Here is a 17,234-nt window from a genome sequence, read left to right as displayed (position 1 = left end):
GACACCAGATTGCAAGGCCTTGGTCTCTTCAGCCTTGAAAGACGGCGTTGAAGGGGTGACTTGATTGAAGTGTATAAAATCATGCATGGGATAGAAAAGGTGGATAGAGAAAAATTATTTTCTCTATCACACAATACTAGGACGAGGGGGCCCTCCCTAAAGCTCATAGGTAAGAAAGTGAGGACAAATCAAGGGAAATATTTCTTCACCCAGAGGGTCCTTGGTTGATGGAATTCCCTTCCAGAAGAGGTTGTGACAGCTGTCAGCCTGGAGAGCTTCAAGGCAGGATTAGACAGATTCATGGATGCCAAGTGTATCATAGGTGCTTATTGAAACGGATGTCCATGTGCCGCCTCTATGTTGGTTGAGGCAGGCAGGGTTCCCTTGAGTACCATTTGTTGGGGGTCAAGGGAAAGGGAGGGTCTTGCCTTCTCTTTCGGCTCAAGATCCCCATGGACAATTGGGGGCCACTGTGTGCTGGACTCTATGGGATTTTTGGCCTGATTCAGCATGGCTCTTCTTACGTTCTTATGGTCTGGATCGACATGGGATATTAGACGAAGTACTAATACGTACTAATGTTTTGATGTGTTTGGGGAAAACTCAGCTATTGTTTCCCCTGTTGTGGAATAAGCCTTCCTGACAATATAATAGGGTGTGACAGCTAAACACAGTTTTTAAGTCAATATTTTGTCTGACCATTCCAACGAGATTGGGGGTTTGATCTGGCTACAGAAGTGTAAGTTAAAAGAGACGAATTGTCCCCATGAATATCATGCCCTCTGGATGCATTGGGCTTCATTTACCATAAAGCAATGTTTCCCAACCTTGGCAACTTGAAGATATTTGGACTTCAATTCCCAGAATTCCCCAGCCAGAATTCTGGGAGTTGAAGTCCAAATATCTTCAAGTTGCCAAGGTTGGGAAACACTGCCATAAAGGAAATAAGCTGGGGCATTTTTGTAAACTCAACTCAACTGTGTTTTGAGAAAATCTGAGTTGTAGTGCAAAGTTGCATTCTAGAGACCAAGGTTTCTCAATCTTGACAACTTTATTATTATTATTTTTGATTTTTCATTAAACAAACAACACAAACATCATTTAACATTTAAAGGAGTTACAATTGCTCCGCTAGTCATAGAAGTCTAATACACACAAAAAAAGTCTAACTATAGTCAGATCCATACAGAAAAACAATTAATAATATTCTACATCTATATTTCCATTTTAATATTATGATTCATTTAATTAAAATCAGTTCTAATATCAATATAATACTAAACTATAACATTTAATTTTATATTTTCATTTTAATAAAATAATTAAACTAATTCAAGCCAATTAATTAAACACAAAAAACTTATATTTTAAAATTTCTTTGAATACTACAATGCTACATAGTTATATTCTTTAAAATCTATTTCTTTATATCTAATTTAACAATATAATATTATATAGTAAAATATTCAAAATCAGTTACTCATTATATTAAAAAAAATTATCCTTTGAATTTCTTAATATAAAACTATCCTTAAAATTTCCATACATCATTTACAACTTTAAAATAATTCCCAGAATTCCCCAGCCAGCAATGGATCTTAAAGTCGTGAAGACTGAAAAAAATTGCTAGAGAAACTACCTAAAATCACAGAATATAAGGATCTAGAAAGGATCTCAGAGATCATATAGTCCAACCTAGGAATCAGTACAGAAATCTACTGCAAAAAATCCTCCTCCCTTCATGTAAGAAGCCTCAGTTGAGAATATATTGTGTCCGCAGAACAAAATAAGAATAAACCTCACCTAAAAGTGATTTGTGATCGTTTTTCCACACTTAACGACCATCACAATATCCCCATGCTCATGTGATCCCAATTCATACACTTGGTGGCTGATTCCAATTTATGACGGTCACAGCATCCTGGGGTCGCCTGATCCCCTTTTGCGACCGTCCGACAATCAAAAGTCGATGGGGGAAGACAGATTCATTTAACGACCGTGTCACTAACTTAACTGCAGTGATTCGCTTAACAATAGTGGCAAGAAGCCGTAAAATGGGGGCAAAACTCAATTAAACGACGACCTCACTCAGCAAGGCTCAATTGTGGTCGTACGTTGAGGACTATCTCCATTCTTTTTGTGAGAAACACTTTCAAAATAACTTTTTTCCCCTTCTTTACCTCATGACAATAATTTTTACCTCATTTTTCCCCTTCTTTACCTCATGACAATAATTTTTACCACATTTTTTCCCCTTCTTTACCTCATGACAATAATTTTTACCTCATTTTTTTCCCCTTCTTTACCTCATGACAATAATTTTTACCTCATTTTCCCCCCTTCTTTACCTCATGACAATAATTTTTACCTCATTTTTTCCCCTTCTTTACCTCATGACAATAATTTTTACCTCATTTCCCCCCCTTTTTTACCTCACGGCAATTAGGTAAGAGGCATCCTTCGGTTTCATGTCAATTTTTTAATTTCCTCCTCCCCCCTCCACCAATAAGCTTGTGACGGTGAGTTCCAAAGTCCATTGGCAGTGTCTCTTTTCTGCCGCCCTCAAAGAGAATTCACAGGTTCGGAGACCGCTCAGAACACAGAATAACAGAGTTGGATGGGACCCTGCAGGTCTTCTAGTCTACCCCACTGCTCAGACAGGAAAATTCTATAAAATGTCGACCATTTCGACTTTGTCCTGCATTGGCAAAGGCCCCGTCTGGCCTTTTATATTTTATAGCTTGCGATCTGGCCGCAGCCAGGTTGCCATGGAAAGGATTAGTCTAGCATGAATGAACGTGCCATTTATAAAGGCCTTTCAGGAGCCTGACGTGGTTTTGGAGGACTCGGACAAGAAAGAAAAGCAGACTTTGGAGCAGATGAAACAATGCAAACACTTAGCGACATAGCAGCTGCCCACTTCTGCCACCCACAAAAAGGAATTCACAGCCTCGGAAAGAACACTCCGAATGCAGAATAACAGAGTTAGAAGGGACCTTAGAGGTCTTCTAGTCCAACCCGCTGCTCAAACAGGAAATTTTATATTCTGGGGTGGCAAACCTATGGCATGGGTGCTTCAGGTGGCACCAGCGGTGGGCTACGAGCTGGAACGCTAAATTGCACTCACCGCCACGGCTCATAAATTCTTGCAGGACCAGCGCGATTTTGCGGCTGCACCTGTGGAGGTAGCAAAATCGCGCACGGAACCTCAGGTAAAACCTTGCCGAAACACGGGCGCACGTCCTACAAGAACCTATGAGTCGCGGTGGCGAGCGCAATTTAGTGTCCCATCTTATAGCCCACCGCTGGGTGGCACCATAGTGCTTTTTGGTTGACACGCAATTCCAGTTGGAGTCACGGTCTGTCCGGATCTGAGCGATTTTATCTGGTATGCGGTAGGAGACAGTCCTGTAGATAATGTGGTCCTAAGCCATGTAGGACTTTATAGGTAATAACCAACACCTTGAATTGTGACCAGAGACTAATTGGCAGCCGGTATTGTACGCGGAGTGTTGGTGTTATATGGGTGTACGCCCATGACAGCTCCTCCAACTGTATTCTGGACTATCTGCAGTCTCTGAACACTCTTCGAGGGTAGTCCCATGTAGAGTGCGTTTTAATAATCGCAGACGGGAGGTGATGGATTAATGTCACCCTGCCTCCCCTGTGTTGCTCCCAGCACCCTGCCAAATCTGTGCTGTAATATTCCCCATAACCACTAGGGGGCAGCAAGACGCTAGTAAAACACTTGGCTGCCCCCTAGTGTTTTTTTCCCAATTTGTACAGCCCGAATCCAAGAGGCTTTGTGTGCCTTGCTATCCGTTTTTGGTGGCCGAGATATTCTGATACAGAGTTCTCCTACCTTTAAGGCTTGTGGACTTCAACTCCCAGAATTCCTCAGACAGCCATGGGAATTCTGGGAGTTGAAGTCCACAAAGTCTTAAAGTGACCGTGTTTGGAGATCCCCTGCTCTAATGCAGTGCTTTTATACTCATTTAAGGACTCTTGGTAGTTTAACTCTTGAAATGGAGGTCAGGCTTGCCAATCATAAAGCCTGATGTGACCCACAGAGCTTGATATTACAAGCTGCTATTCCCATCAATGCCCTGTGGGGGCAGCAGAGAGCCAGGTGTTGATATATCAATATTTTGCCTCTATGCTGGGGGAAATTGCAAATGCCTTCATTGCATCAGGATCAGAGAACAAATTGCTCATCGGAAGGTCCATAAAAGGGTGGGTGGGTGTCAACTGACCCTGGGACATTGCGGCCGTCATAAACCATGAGCCAGTGGCCAAGCCTCCAAATTTTGATCGTATCATCATAGGGATGCTGCAGCCGTCGTAAGTGTGAAACATGGTCGTCAGTCACTCTCTTCATGACCAAGTCTGAGCACTCACTCATTGAACTGTTGTTAAGTCGACCTAAAGGGGCTTTCTCAGGAGGCAACTGGATTTCCTGGTTACTGAAAAAGTATCTTGGGGACAACCTGAATTGATTGATTTAATTATTTACTTGTTTGATTATTTGATTGTTTAATGATTTGATTGTTTGATTATTTAATTCATTATTTGATTTTAACTATTTATATTTATATGCTACCCATTCCAATACGACTCTGGGCGGTTAACAGTAATTATAAACAGACGACAAAACAATGTCGTCTGACGGGACCCAGGGGAAGAGCCTTCTCTGTGGCGGCCCCGGCCCTCTGGAATCAACTCCCCCCCCAAAAAATTAGGACTGCCCCCACCATCCTTACCTTTTGCAAACCCCTGAAAACACATCTATGTTGCCAGGCATGGGAAAATTGACATATCCCTAGCCGTGATGATTTATGAATGGTTTGTCTGGATTGTATGGTCATTTTATATGGGGTTTTTAAAGTTGTTTTTAAAGTTGGATGTGTAGATGTATTGTTTGTTGTGAGCCGCTCCATGTCCACGGAGAGGGGCGGCATACAAATCTAATAAATTATTATTATTATTATTATTATTATTATTATTATTATTATTATTATTATTATTTCAATACAACACAGCAAACGAGATCACTATGCTGGATTTTGTATTTCATCACCAGTCGGGCGCTTCCCAAGCACCTTGGACTGCATGATGTAGCGGCGAATTATGTTTGCCGATCCCAGTAAAGCGTCCTTTTGCAATTGACCGATGGAGATTTTGTCAATTCCAATGGTTTTCAAATGTCCGCTGAGATCCTTTGGCCCTGCGCCCAGCGTGCCAAGCACCACTGGGACCACTTTCACGGGCTTATGCCAGAGTCGTTGCAGCTGGATTTTCAGATCTTCGTATTTCACTAATTTCTCTAGCTGCTTCTCAATTCTGCTGTCTCCTGGGATTGCGATGTCGATGATCCATACTTTCTTTTTCTCCACAATCAGGATGTCTGGTGTGTTATGCTTCAGAATTCGGTCAGTCTGAAGTCGGAAGTCCCACAGTAGTTTTGCTTGCTCATTTTCGACCACTTTTTCGGGCTTATGATCCCACCAGTTCTTTGCCACTGATAGATGGTAGTTCCGGCACAAGTTCCAGTGGATCATCTGTGCCACAGCATCATGTCTATGCTTGTAGCCAGTCTGTGCGATCTTTTTGCAGCAGCTGAGTATGTGATCAATTGTTTCATCTGTTTCTTTATAATATTATTATTATTATTATTATTATTATTATTAGTAGTAGTAGTAGTAGTAGTAGTAGTACTAAAAGCAATAAAAATATAACAGTGATAAAACAGGAATATTATAAAATGCTTAAAAGCCTAAAAAAAGGAAAAATTCTGGATGACTCAGAATCTCCAGAAACTATTGTAACACCTGTGTTTCGCATGGATGTCCCCCAAACGTGGAAAGGGTGGCCCAGGCCGGTGCTTCCCCTCGTGAAATTATACCTGTGCAAGGTGCAGTATTATCCCCTGTGAGATTCGGATGCAGACAGTCCTAGTAACCAGGGAGACCTTTTGCAAAACCTGTATCGGATTTCCCAGGACTGCAAACAGCTGGATAGATAACCGAGAAGGCCGGGCAATTATCTCGGGGCCTATTGTTTGGAGACATAAATTCAGGGGGTAATGGGGGGGGGGGAGGTTTCTGGTGCCTTGCTTTGACAGAGTAGCCCTATCCACAAGCCTATTAAACATTAAACAAGATGATTGAGGGGACTGGAGGATGAAACGTACAATGAACAGTTGCAGGAGCTGGCCACGGCTAGTTTAATGAAAAGAAGGACCGGAGGAGACATGATAGCGGTCTTCCCATATTTGAGGGGCTGCCACAGAGAGGAAAAGCTATTTTTCAAAGCACCTTAAGGCCAGACAAGGAATAATGGATGGAAAGTGATCAAGGAGAGATTCAACCTAGAAATAATGACTCCAGATCCCCTAGCAGTATTTTCCCCTGAGAAACTTGATGCCTGGTGGACTTCGACTCCCAGAATTCCCCAACCGCCATGACTCCAGATAGTAATATTTTTCCCCTCAGAAATTTGATGCGGGGTGGACTTCTGTCAGTGAGAAGTAGCGACCCATGGAACAGAAGTTCTCTTTAGAACTTGTGGGAGCTTCATCTCTGGAGGTTTTCAAGAAGAGAAAGGACTGCCATTTGTCAGACGTGGTGTACGGTCTCCTGCTTGGGCAGAAGGGGTTGGACTAGATGACCCCTAAGGTGATTTCCAACTCTTTCAATCTGTTTAAGTATTAATTCTGGAGTTTTGTGCACGCAGAGGCTGTAGTTTGCATGAAAATGAAAGAGGCCGCAACTCCCCCATCAATCTATCTATCTATCTATCTATCTATCTATCTATCTATCTATCTATCTATCTATCTATCTATCTATCTATCTACCTACCTTTCTTTCTTTCTTTCAACCTTCCTTCCTTCCTTCCTTCCTTCCTTCCTTCCTATCTACCTACTTATCTCTCTACCTACCTACCTACCTATCTATCTATCTACCTTTCTTTCGACCTTCCTTCCTTCCTACCTACCTACCTACCTCTCTCTCTATCTACCTACCTACCTACCTATATATCTATCTATCTACCTTTCTTTCTTTCTTTCAACCTTCCTTCCTTCCTATCTACCTATCTACCTACCTCTCTACCTACCTATCTATCTATCTATCTATCTATCTATCTATCTACCTTTCTTTCTTTCTTTCGACCTTCCTTCCTTCCTTCCTTCTTTCCTACCTACCTACCTCTCTCTCTATCTACCTACCTAACCTATCTACCTACCTATCTATCTACCTTTCTTTCTTTCTTTCTTTCTATCAACCTTCCTTCCTTCCTTCCTATCTACCTACCTACCTACCTACCTACCTATCTATCTATCTATCTATCTATCTACCTTCCTTTCTTTCGACCTTCCTTCCTTCCTACCTACCTATCTCTCTCTCTATGTACCTACCTACCTACCTACCTATCTATCCTCCAAAGAGAAGAAACAATGGATGGAAACTAATCAAGGAAAGAAACCATCTAAAAAAAAGAAATGTCATAACTCTTAGAACAATTAACCAGTGGAACAACTTGCCTCCAGAAGTTGTGGGCGCTCCATCAATGGAGGCTTCCAAAAATAGACTGGACAACTATTTGACCATGATGGTTTAAGGTCCCCACCAGGAAGCTGGAGTAGAAGACTTATTTTATTTTATTTATTATTTTATTATTCTATTCTATTCCATTCTACTTCTATGCCGCCCAATCCTGAAGGACTTCTGGAGTTCCTTCCAAACCCTATGATTCCACGTTCTATGGCAGCTCCCTTTGTTCCTCCTCCTAAGCTCTTAGTAATAAATGAGTATCTTAAGAGGCCACTCGGTTTGCCTTTGTGAACTAATTGGCAACCGGGCCAGTCACGAGGTTGGAGACCATCCAACCGAGCCCGTGTTTTGCCCACCTGCCAGGGATTTCCAACTGCAGAGAAAGAGGGTGGATTTTCTAAGCAAAACCTTCAGATAATAAAACCTCCCTTGGACGTCAGCGGTTTGAGAAAGGCCGGGCTGGAAAATCAGTACTACCACAAGAGACTGCTGGAATTCTGATTGTATTAAAATTGAACGGGTCCAAAGACAGGCTACAAAAATGGTGGAAGGTCTTAAGCATAAAACTTATCAGGAAAGACTTCATGAACTCCATCTGGAGGACAGAAGGGAAAGGGGGGACACGACCGAGACATTTAAATATGCCTTAAACAAGATCTAAGTATTGCCCACAAGATTATATGTTGCAACGTCCTGCCTGTCAACGACTACTTCAGCTTCAACCACAACAACACAAGAGCACATAACAGATTAAAGCTCAATATTAAGCGCTCCAAACTTGACTGTAAAAAATATGACTTTAGTAATAGAGTTGTTGAAGTGTGGAACTCATTACCGGACTCTGTAGGATCATCCCCTAATCCCCCAACATTTTACCCTTAGACTATCCACGGTTGACCTCTCCATGTTCCTAAGAGGTCAGTAAGGGGCATGCATAAGTGCACTAGACTAGAGTACCTTCCAACTCCTGTCCTATTGTATATATGCCATATATCTTCTCTTATCCCTATATCTTTCTTCTATTCTCTCATCAATTTATTTTATCCTGTATTCTCTCTTCTATTCTTTCTTTAATTCTATTTCCTCGAAGGTGTCTTCTATTACCTTCATTGTGTATTATTGTGTATTGGACTAACTAACTATCTATCTATCTATCTATCTATCTATCTATCTATCATCTATCTATCTATCTATCTATCTATCTATCTATCTATCTATATAAAAGGGTTAAATAAGTTTCAGGAGGGAAGTGTTTTTAATAGGAAAGTGAACACAAGAACAAGGGCACAATCTGAGGTTAGTTGGGAAAAAGACCAGAAGCAACGTGAGAAAATATTATTTGACAGAAAGAGTAGTAGATGCTTGGAACAAACTTCCAGCAGACGTGGTTGGTCAATCCACAGTAACTGAATTTAAACATGCCTGGGCTAAACATATATCCATCCTAAGACAAAATACAGGAAATAGTATCAGGGCAGACTAGATGGACCAGGAGGTCTTTTTCTGCCGTCAATCTTCTACGTTTCTATTACTGTAGGGTGCAGAAATTTTGAAAGGATCCCATCCTTTTTCTCTGAGAGCACAGAGAAGATAAAATTTGAGGAGTGATTCAATCTAGAAATGAGGAGAATCCAACTTTCTTTCAATGACAATCACGATCTCCGGAACATTTTAAATTGATTTAAAACTACTAAAAATTACTAAGCTTTCGTCATTCCCTATTGACTTTGTCAGAGTACAGTGGTACCTCTACTTATGAACTTAATTCGTTCTATGACCAAGTTCTTAAGTAGAAAAGTTTGTAAGAAGAAGCAATTTTTCCCATAGGAATCAATTCTAAATCAATGTGAGTGATTGGGGAAACCACAGGGAGGGTGGAGGCCCTGTTTCCTCCCAGGAGATTCCTAGAGAGGTCCCACGGAGGCTTCTTCCTGCCTTTTCCGGCTCTTTTTCCTCCCGGGAGATTCCTAAAGAGGTCCCACGGAGGCTTCTCCCTGCCTTTTCTGGCCCTGTTTCCTCCCAGGAGATTCCTAGAGAGGCCCCATGGAGGCTTCTCTCTGCCTTTCCGATTACAGTTTCAGAGGCTCGGGTTTGTAAATGGAAAATGGTTCTTGAGAAGAGGCAAAAAAATCTTGAACACCCGATTCTTATCTAGAAAGGTTCGTAAGTAGAGGCGTTCTTAGGTGGAGATTTCCCTATTGAAGATTGTGATGGACATTGCCTCTTCATTTATAGCTATATTTGGAACTTGCGTTTTTAGAATAATTCTTCATATTTATATAAAGAACATTTATATGTTCATTTATAAGTGAACTTTAAATTTATAAAACATATATGTTTTTCTGTTGAGCCTTCCTTTTCATTATCAGCCAAAATATGTTACACACACACACAATTCCTAATGCCTTCCCAGCCTATCCTCTGAATCATGAGGACTAGAAGCATGAGCATTTTAAAAAATATATCAAAAAGCCGAGGTGCCCAGAATATCAATTTCCCAGTCTGGTTTTTCTTTTCTTTCTCTTTTTCCTTTCTTTGTTAAAAAAATAAAAATAAATTGGCCTCCTTCCTAATTCAACTCCTTCCGTACAATGAACAATTCCTCCTGTGCTTCATAATTTCCCCGTTTGAACGTGTTACCACGTAGGAATCATTAGGAGGTACGCGCAGCCCTGGAAAACTCCCAGATCAAGGTTGTTTCATCTATATAATCACCCCTCCCGAGATTATTTTTCATTTAGCATTCCTAACATGAGGACTAGAAGCATGCTCAGTTTTGTTTTTAAATTTAAAATAATAATAATAATAATAATAATAATAATAATAATAATAATAATAACCTGGAGTACTGTGTTCAGTTCTGGTCACCACACTTCAAAAAAGACATTGAAACTCTGGAGAAAGTGCAGAAAAGAGCAAACAGAATGATCAGGGGCCTAGAAACCAAAACTTACGAAGAGAGACTGCGGGAACTGGGCATGGATAGCCTAGAGAAAAGGAGGGCCAGAGCGGACATGATAGCAATCTACAGGTATACGAGGGGTTGCCACAGAGAGGAGGGGATCACTTTATTCTCCAGGGCACCGGAGGGCTGGACGAGGAACAACGGCTGGAAGCTGACCAAGGAGAGATTCAACCTGGAAGTAAGGAAGAACTTCCTGACGGTCAGAACGATCAACCAGTGGAACAACCTACCAGCGGACGTTGTGAACTCCAATACTCTGGACATTTTAAAGAGGAAATTGGACTGCCATTTGGCTGGGATGCTATAGGGTTCCTGCTTAGGCAGGGGGTTGGACTTGATGACCCGCATGGTCCCTTCCAACTCTAACAATAAATGAATGAATGAATGAATAAATAAAAAAATAAAAAAAATAAAAAAAAGGCAACGTGAGAAAATATTATTTTACTGAAAGAGTAGTAGATCCTTGGAACAAACTTCCAGCAGACGTGGTTGGTAAATCCACAGTCACTGAATGTAAACATGCCTGGGATAAACATATATCCATTGTAAGATAAAATACAGGAAATAGTATAAGGGCAGACTAGATAGACCATGTGGTCTTTTTCTGCCGTCAGTCTTCTATTGTTTCTATGTTTCAATAGATAGATAGATAGATAGATAGATAGATAGATGGATGGATGGATGGATGGATGGATGGATGGATGGATGGATGGATGGATGGATAGATAGATAGATAGATAGATAGATAGATAGATAGATAGATAGATAGATAGATAGATAGATAGATAGATAGATAGATAGATAGATTTGTATGCCGCCCCTCTCCGAAAACTCGGGGCAGCTCACAACAATAATAAAAACAATGTTACAGTGGAACAAATCTAATATTAAAAGGGGGAAAACATATAAACCCCCATCATTTAAAAAGAAGTTGTGAGCTTCCAAGGATTTCCCCCTGGTCTGTTTTTTCTTATTCTTTTTTTCCCCCTTTCCTTTGTTCCCAGAAAACAAGACATCCTTATGGGCTTATCCCCTGAAGGATTCTGTCAACTAAAGTCTTACCGTGGAAGCATTAACCTGAATTGCGTGGATTATCTATCTCCGTCTCTAACTAACGGTCCGGTGCCTGTGCCATTTATAGCCATTTACCACCGGAATAGAAGCGTGCGCGTTCCCCAAATAATATCTATATATCTATATATATATATATATCCTGCAACTGCTGCTGTTTGACACCTACAAATTGATTTATCCTGCTGCCTTCTTTCGTCACCCAGGTTTCCTTCTACCGACGGCCGATGCGTTTCTGGAACAATGGTCATCCTACAGCAGGTGAGTGGTTTTACCTGCCGTTTGTTATCCAGGTTAATAATGTTAGAAGTTGAGTGGGTGTTGTGCGTGTGTGAATAGTCTACACCGCTTAGGGAAAGAGGGTTGGCTGAGGTCAAGCCATTTGGACACGGCTCCCATTTCTGGGGGGGGGAGGGGGAAGGAGTGGGGGGGAAGGATGAAAATGTTTACATTTTGTACCCTGACCGGCTTAAGACGTACAATCGGAACACACTGCCCAGATTAAAACAGATTAGTGGAGGCAAAGAGGCCGTTGTGAATCTCTTTGCCGGTCATTTGTGAGCTGGAGAGAAAAGCTGCCAAGGGGCCGATGTGAAATTGTGGGAATTGAATGCACTGCTTTTTAAAAAAAAAATTAAAGAGAAGTTTGATGTGAGCCAAACCCAATATATTTTATTTTATTAGTTTAGTTTTAATTTACTTTACTTTAATTATATCTATTTATCCATCCTATCCTCTCCTATCCTATATCCTATCCTATCCTAGTCCGGCATACAAATCTAAATAATAAATAAATAAATAAATGTATATGCAAATATTTGTGAGAGAAAGCACTGTTGCATCCCGCTGGTTTTTCTCGTGGTATCTTTTCAAAGAGGCTGCACGGTGGTTGGCTTCGTTTCCTAAGAAGGATAAAACTCTAAAGAATTCAGAAAATCAAAAGTGGCTTTTGGGTTTTCTGCTTCCAAAGAAAAGCAGAAAGTTGTCTAGACTTTATTTGACAAGTTGGTTTGAGCATTCTTTTGACTCTGGGGTGATAGAAAGGAAGGAGGGAAGGGAAGGGAAGGAGGGTGGGAGGGAAGGAAGGAAGGAGGGAGGAAGGAAAAGAAAAAAAAGAAAGAAGTAAAGAAGAGAGGAAGGAAGGAAAAGGAAGGAAGGAAAGAAGGAAAGAAAGGGAAGGAATGAGAGGAAGGGAGGGAAGAAGGAAAGGAAGGGAAGGAAGGAAGACAGAGAGGGAGAGAAAGAAAAAAGGAAGGAAAGAAAGAAGGGAGGGAGGGAGGAGGGAAGGAATGAAAAAAAAGGAAGAACAGAAGAGAAAGAAAAAAGAAAGATAAGAAAGAAGGAAGGAAGGAAGGAAAAAGAAAGAAAGAGAAAGAAAGACAGAAAGAAAGAAAGAAGGAAAGAAAGAAAGAAAGAAAGAAAGAAAGAAAGAAAGAAAGAAAGAAAGTAAGTTAGGCCTCCACACACAGGGAATTTGAAAAGTCTGATTAGATGCAGACAAATTTAATTAAATTTAATTCCAAACCAGATCAAGGATTAGTTTGGAATCAGTAGGTGTGTTTGTGTATGTGTGTGTGTGTGTGTGTATGTGTTTGTCATGTATTTTGAGAGCCAGGAAAGCCCACAGAATTGTCTGACTGCCAGCAATTGCTAGTTTGTTTAGGTGGTGGGTGGGTCTATCTTAATGAGTTCAACAAACTGATATACAGTATTGCATTCACACAACTCCCTTAACCTGTGGCATGTCCACCTTGTCCACCAGAGGGGAGCAGAGTCATCTAGCTGTTTGCACGCCCAGATGTGATGGCTCTACTAAACTTGTTCAGTGCCATTTGTGGGTTTTGCTTCTTTGTGGACACGTGTGTGTTGCAGGATTCCGCCACCGGATTAATTTTGGAGCAATTCAGTAGTCGGGTTAACACAGATCCCGGTTGTCAAAGATGCCAACTTTGGATTAGATCAGTGGTTCTCCGCCTGGGGGTTGGGACCAGGGGTGGGCAGCAGGCAGGACGGGGTGGAACGCAGTTCCACCGGTGGAAATGAAGATGCGTGTACAGCTCCATCTGATTGGTGGCTGTCACTTCCTGGATTACTGGTCTCCGCTCGGCTCTCCTTTTTTCCCCCTGCTGCTGCGTCAGCGCTCCTTGCTTTTTTCCTCTTTCCTCCTTCCTGGCCTCGGACGAGCTTCCCTCTCTCCTGCCAGCAGTGACTCCCGGTCCAGGTAGGGCCGCAACTGGTGCACCAGGCGAACCTGGGCAAACGCCCCCCTTGCCACAGCTGAAAGATGGTTCTCTAATGTTAGCTGTGGATCGAGGAGGACGCCCAAGTTGCGGACTCTCTCTTTTCTTACCTAGAAAAGTTCGTAAGTAGAGGCGTTCTTAGGTAGAGGTACCACTGTATATAATTATATAGACGTAGTGTAAGAAATGGAAGAATATGGGCATAGATCTCTATTAAATTATAGTCTGTTGTGGTTAGCTCTGGCCCAGCTCCTGCCCCAAGGACTGTGGATGTGGGGGAGACATCCACATGCCGCAGGCCTGTTTTGCCCCCGGTGGAATCTGATGATGAAGGCTCCTCTGACCAAGAAGACATGAGTGACAGGGAGGAGGAGAGTGGGGCAGACAGCTCAGAAGGAGATCAATTATCTAGCTCCTCCTTGGATTCAGAACAAGAGTTAAGGATACAGCCACGCATGCAGAGAGTGATGCATAGGCAGCAACAACTGAGAGATTATTATCAAAGAAAATGAGGCCACCTGTGGTTGGGTGGGGCTGTGGTCATTAGTGAGGCTGCTATAAAGAGCAGCCTGTGGGTTTGGCCATTGTGGAGGATTATCTGATCCTTGTGTTTCGTGACTGCTTTACTGACTTTGACTTTTTGTGTGCTGATTTTCCCCCGCTTTGAAACTAAACCAGAGCAAAGTGTGTTTCACTTTGTGAAAGAAGAAGGACTGTGAATTGCCTCACAGCTGCAAGCTAAGTATATCAGAACTGATAAGGGACTTGTACAAATTACCAGTTTGTTTGGAGACGAGGGCTCTTTGCTATACAAAAAGAGGGCTTGGTTTAATTGAATTGTCATTATAAAGAACATTGGTTTGAATTTTCAAACGTGTGTGTGTCTGAAATTGTATCTGTGCATTTTTGGGAGGATTCTACCAGAGAGCCCGACAGAACATAGTCCTGTTTTTAAAGTTGAAAAAACTAATAAATAAAACTTTTTTTTAAAAAAAGAAAGAAAACCATCTGGTTGGCACACCGTAACCCAGAAGAACAAGGAGCAACAGTTCTGCATGCCCAGAGAAATAGCTCAGTGTGCCACTTTGGGCACGCGTGCCATAGGTTCACCATCATGGGTATAGGTCTCCTGCTTGATCAAGGGGGTCAGACTAGAAAACCTCCAAGATCCCTTCCAACTTTTGTTATCCTTTGTTGGATTTCTCATTCTGGCCCTTCGGTCACGAGCCTCATAAACCAATTTTTTCAGCAAGCTGTCGACACTTAAACTGTCTCATGTGGCATTTATGGGCTGGCCCCCAAACTCCTGGTAACCGTCATAATAAGAGCGATGCAAAACTCCTCTTCCACCGTCAGCTGAAAACCGATTTGCATATAGATTAAAACACGGTCCGTGGGTCTGCTCTGGATGGGCCCATTTCGCATCTGAATGGTTCCCGCTGTCAAAACCCCTGCCCTCAAATTAAGGAAGGAAGTCGTGCGTGGTCTTCTAGAGGTTGAGATTGGATAAAGAGGAGGCAAACAAGGCTGCACATGGAGATGCAGCTTAGGAACATCTGGAAATGTGTAAATCCATCAGCGGCGCTTTCACACGAGGCCTTTGGGCCAGCACCGTCCAATGGAGCTCAACATTTGGGTCAATTTGGAGATTAAGGACATTGGAGTTTTTAAAAAAGAGATTGCACAACTGTTTGTCTGAAACGTTGTAGGGCAGTTGTCGGTGTGTGCACATTGTCTATCGCATGTATCAACCCAAGAGCAAATACAGCCAAGGATGGTTTCTTTCAAATAGTGGCTTTTATCTACAACAGGAATATAGGAATAGTATACATACACATGCTACAAGCAGTATGTAAACAAACAGCAATTACAGCAGCAGGGAAGAAACTAACAAAAACTCTAGCAGGGCCTCCTCATATTACACAAGTTCTTAAAGGGATAACCACCAAAAACCCTGCTGACTTGTTCCCATTGTTGCATCATTGCATCAGCTGACCAGCTCTTTACCACCTTGACATCAGTGCTTCTCAACTTTGTCAATTTTAAGACGTGGGGATTTTAACCCCCCAGAATACCCCAGCCAGCCATCTAATTGAAGAATAGAATAGAATATAATTCTTTATTGGCCAAGTGTGATTGGACACACAAGGACTTTGTCTTTGGTGCAGATGCTCTCAGTGTACATAAAAGAAAAGATGTACATTTGTCAAGAATCATGTGGTACAACACCTAATGATTCTCATAGGGGTCAAATAAGCCAGTGTTTCCCAACCTGGGCAACTTGAAGATATCTGGACTTCAACTCCCAGAATTCCCCAGCCAGCAGGCTGGGGAATTCTGGGAGTTGAAGTCCAAATATCTTCAAGCTGCCAAGGTTGAGAAACACTAAAATAAGTAATGAAGAAACAATCAATATTAATAAAAATCTTAAGGATACAAGCAACAAGTTACAGTCATACAGCCCTAAATGGGAGGAAATGGGTGATAGGAATGATGAGAAAAAATTAGTAGAAATAGAAGTGAAGACTTAGTAAAAAGTTGACAGTGTTGAGGGAATTATTTGTTTAGTAGAGTGATGGCATTTGGGGGAAAAACTCACCTAGAAAACGATATGGATCAAATCGAATGGGTCCAAAGACGGGCTACAAAAATGGTGGAAGGTCTCAAGCATAAAACGTATCAGGAAAGACTTCATGAACTCAATCTGTAGAGTCTGGAGGACAGAAGGGAAAAGGGGGACATGATCGAAACATTTAAGTATGTTCAAGGGTTAAATAAGATTCAGGAGGGAAGTGTTTTTAATAGGAAAGTGGACACAAGGACAAGGGGACACAATCTGAGGTTAGTTGGGGGGGGGAGATTAGAAGTAATGTGAGGAAACATTATTTTACTGAAAGAGTAGTAGATGCTTGGAACAAATTTCCAGCAGACGTGGTTGGTAAATCCACAGTCACTGAATTTAAACATGCCTGGGATAAACCTAGATCCATCCTAAGATAAAATACAGGAAATAATATAAGGGCAGACTAGATGGACCAGGAGGTCTTTTTCTGCCGTCAAAGTTTTCTATTCAATTTAAGAGTTTTAAAGACTGCACAGCTTCTGAAATTTTATATGGTCTCTTGTTTGAGCAGGGAATTGGATTAGAAAGACCTCCAACTCGTATTCTGATGGCTTGCCTGAATTCCTGGAGACCAGGCCAGCTAGCCAACTAACTTCATTTTCTATCCTTTGGGAATTTAAGATGCTGTTTGCTGGGCACCTTAGCACCGACTTAATTATTTAAAAGTCGGTTGCTATGGCTTCCCAGCCCTGAGATCGGTTGGAGGCTAAAGCAGATGGCTATTGGTGTTCCATTCCCTCTTGTGCATTGGTTAACTTGGCCGCTGAAAGGTATTCAGTTAATTA

The 17,234-nt window shown here is 41.7% G+C and overlaps 1 protein-coding gene across 1 annotated transcript in view; it reads left to right on the top strand.

The window, feature by feature from the left end:
• Positions 1–11,810, top strand: part of CAPN5 (calpain 5) — a 114,835-nt gene extending 103,025 nt beyond the window's left edge. Inside the window, exon 15 of the transcript XR_011558920.1 lies at positions 11,793–11,810. The gene's annotated coding sequence lies outside the window, so the exon portion shown is untranslated. The remainder of the gene's footprint in view (positions 1–11,792) is intronic.
• The last annotated feature ends 5,424 nt before the right edge of the window (positions 11,811–17,234 follow it).

The sequence above is a fragment of the Erythrolamprus reginae genome, chromosome 4 (genome assembly GCF_031021105.1).
Source record: "Erythrolamprus reginae isolate rEryReg1 chromosome 4, rEryReg1.hap1, whole genome shotgun sequence".
In the NCBI taxonomy this organism is placed as follows: domain Eukaryota; kingdom Metazoa; phylum Chordata; class Lepidosauria; order Squamata; family Dipsadidae; genus Erythrolamprus; species Erythrolamprus reginae.
Note: the sequence above shows the minus strand (reverse complement) of the source record. Positions and strands in the feature narration are given on the sequence as shown.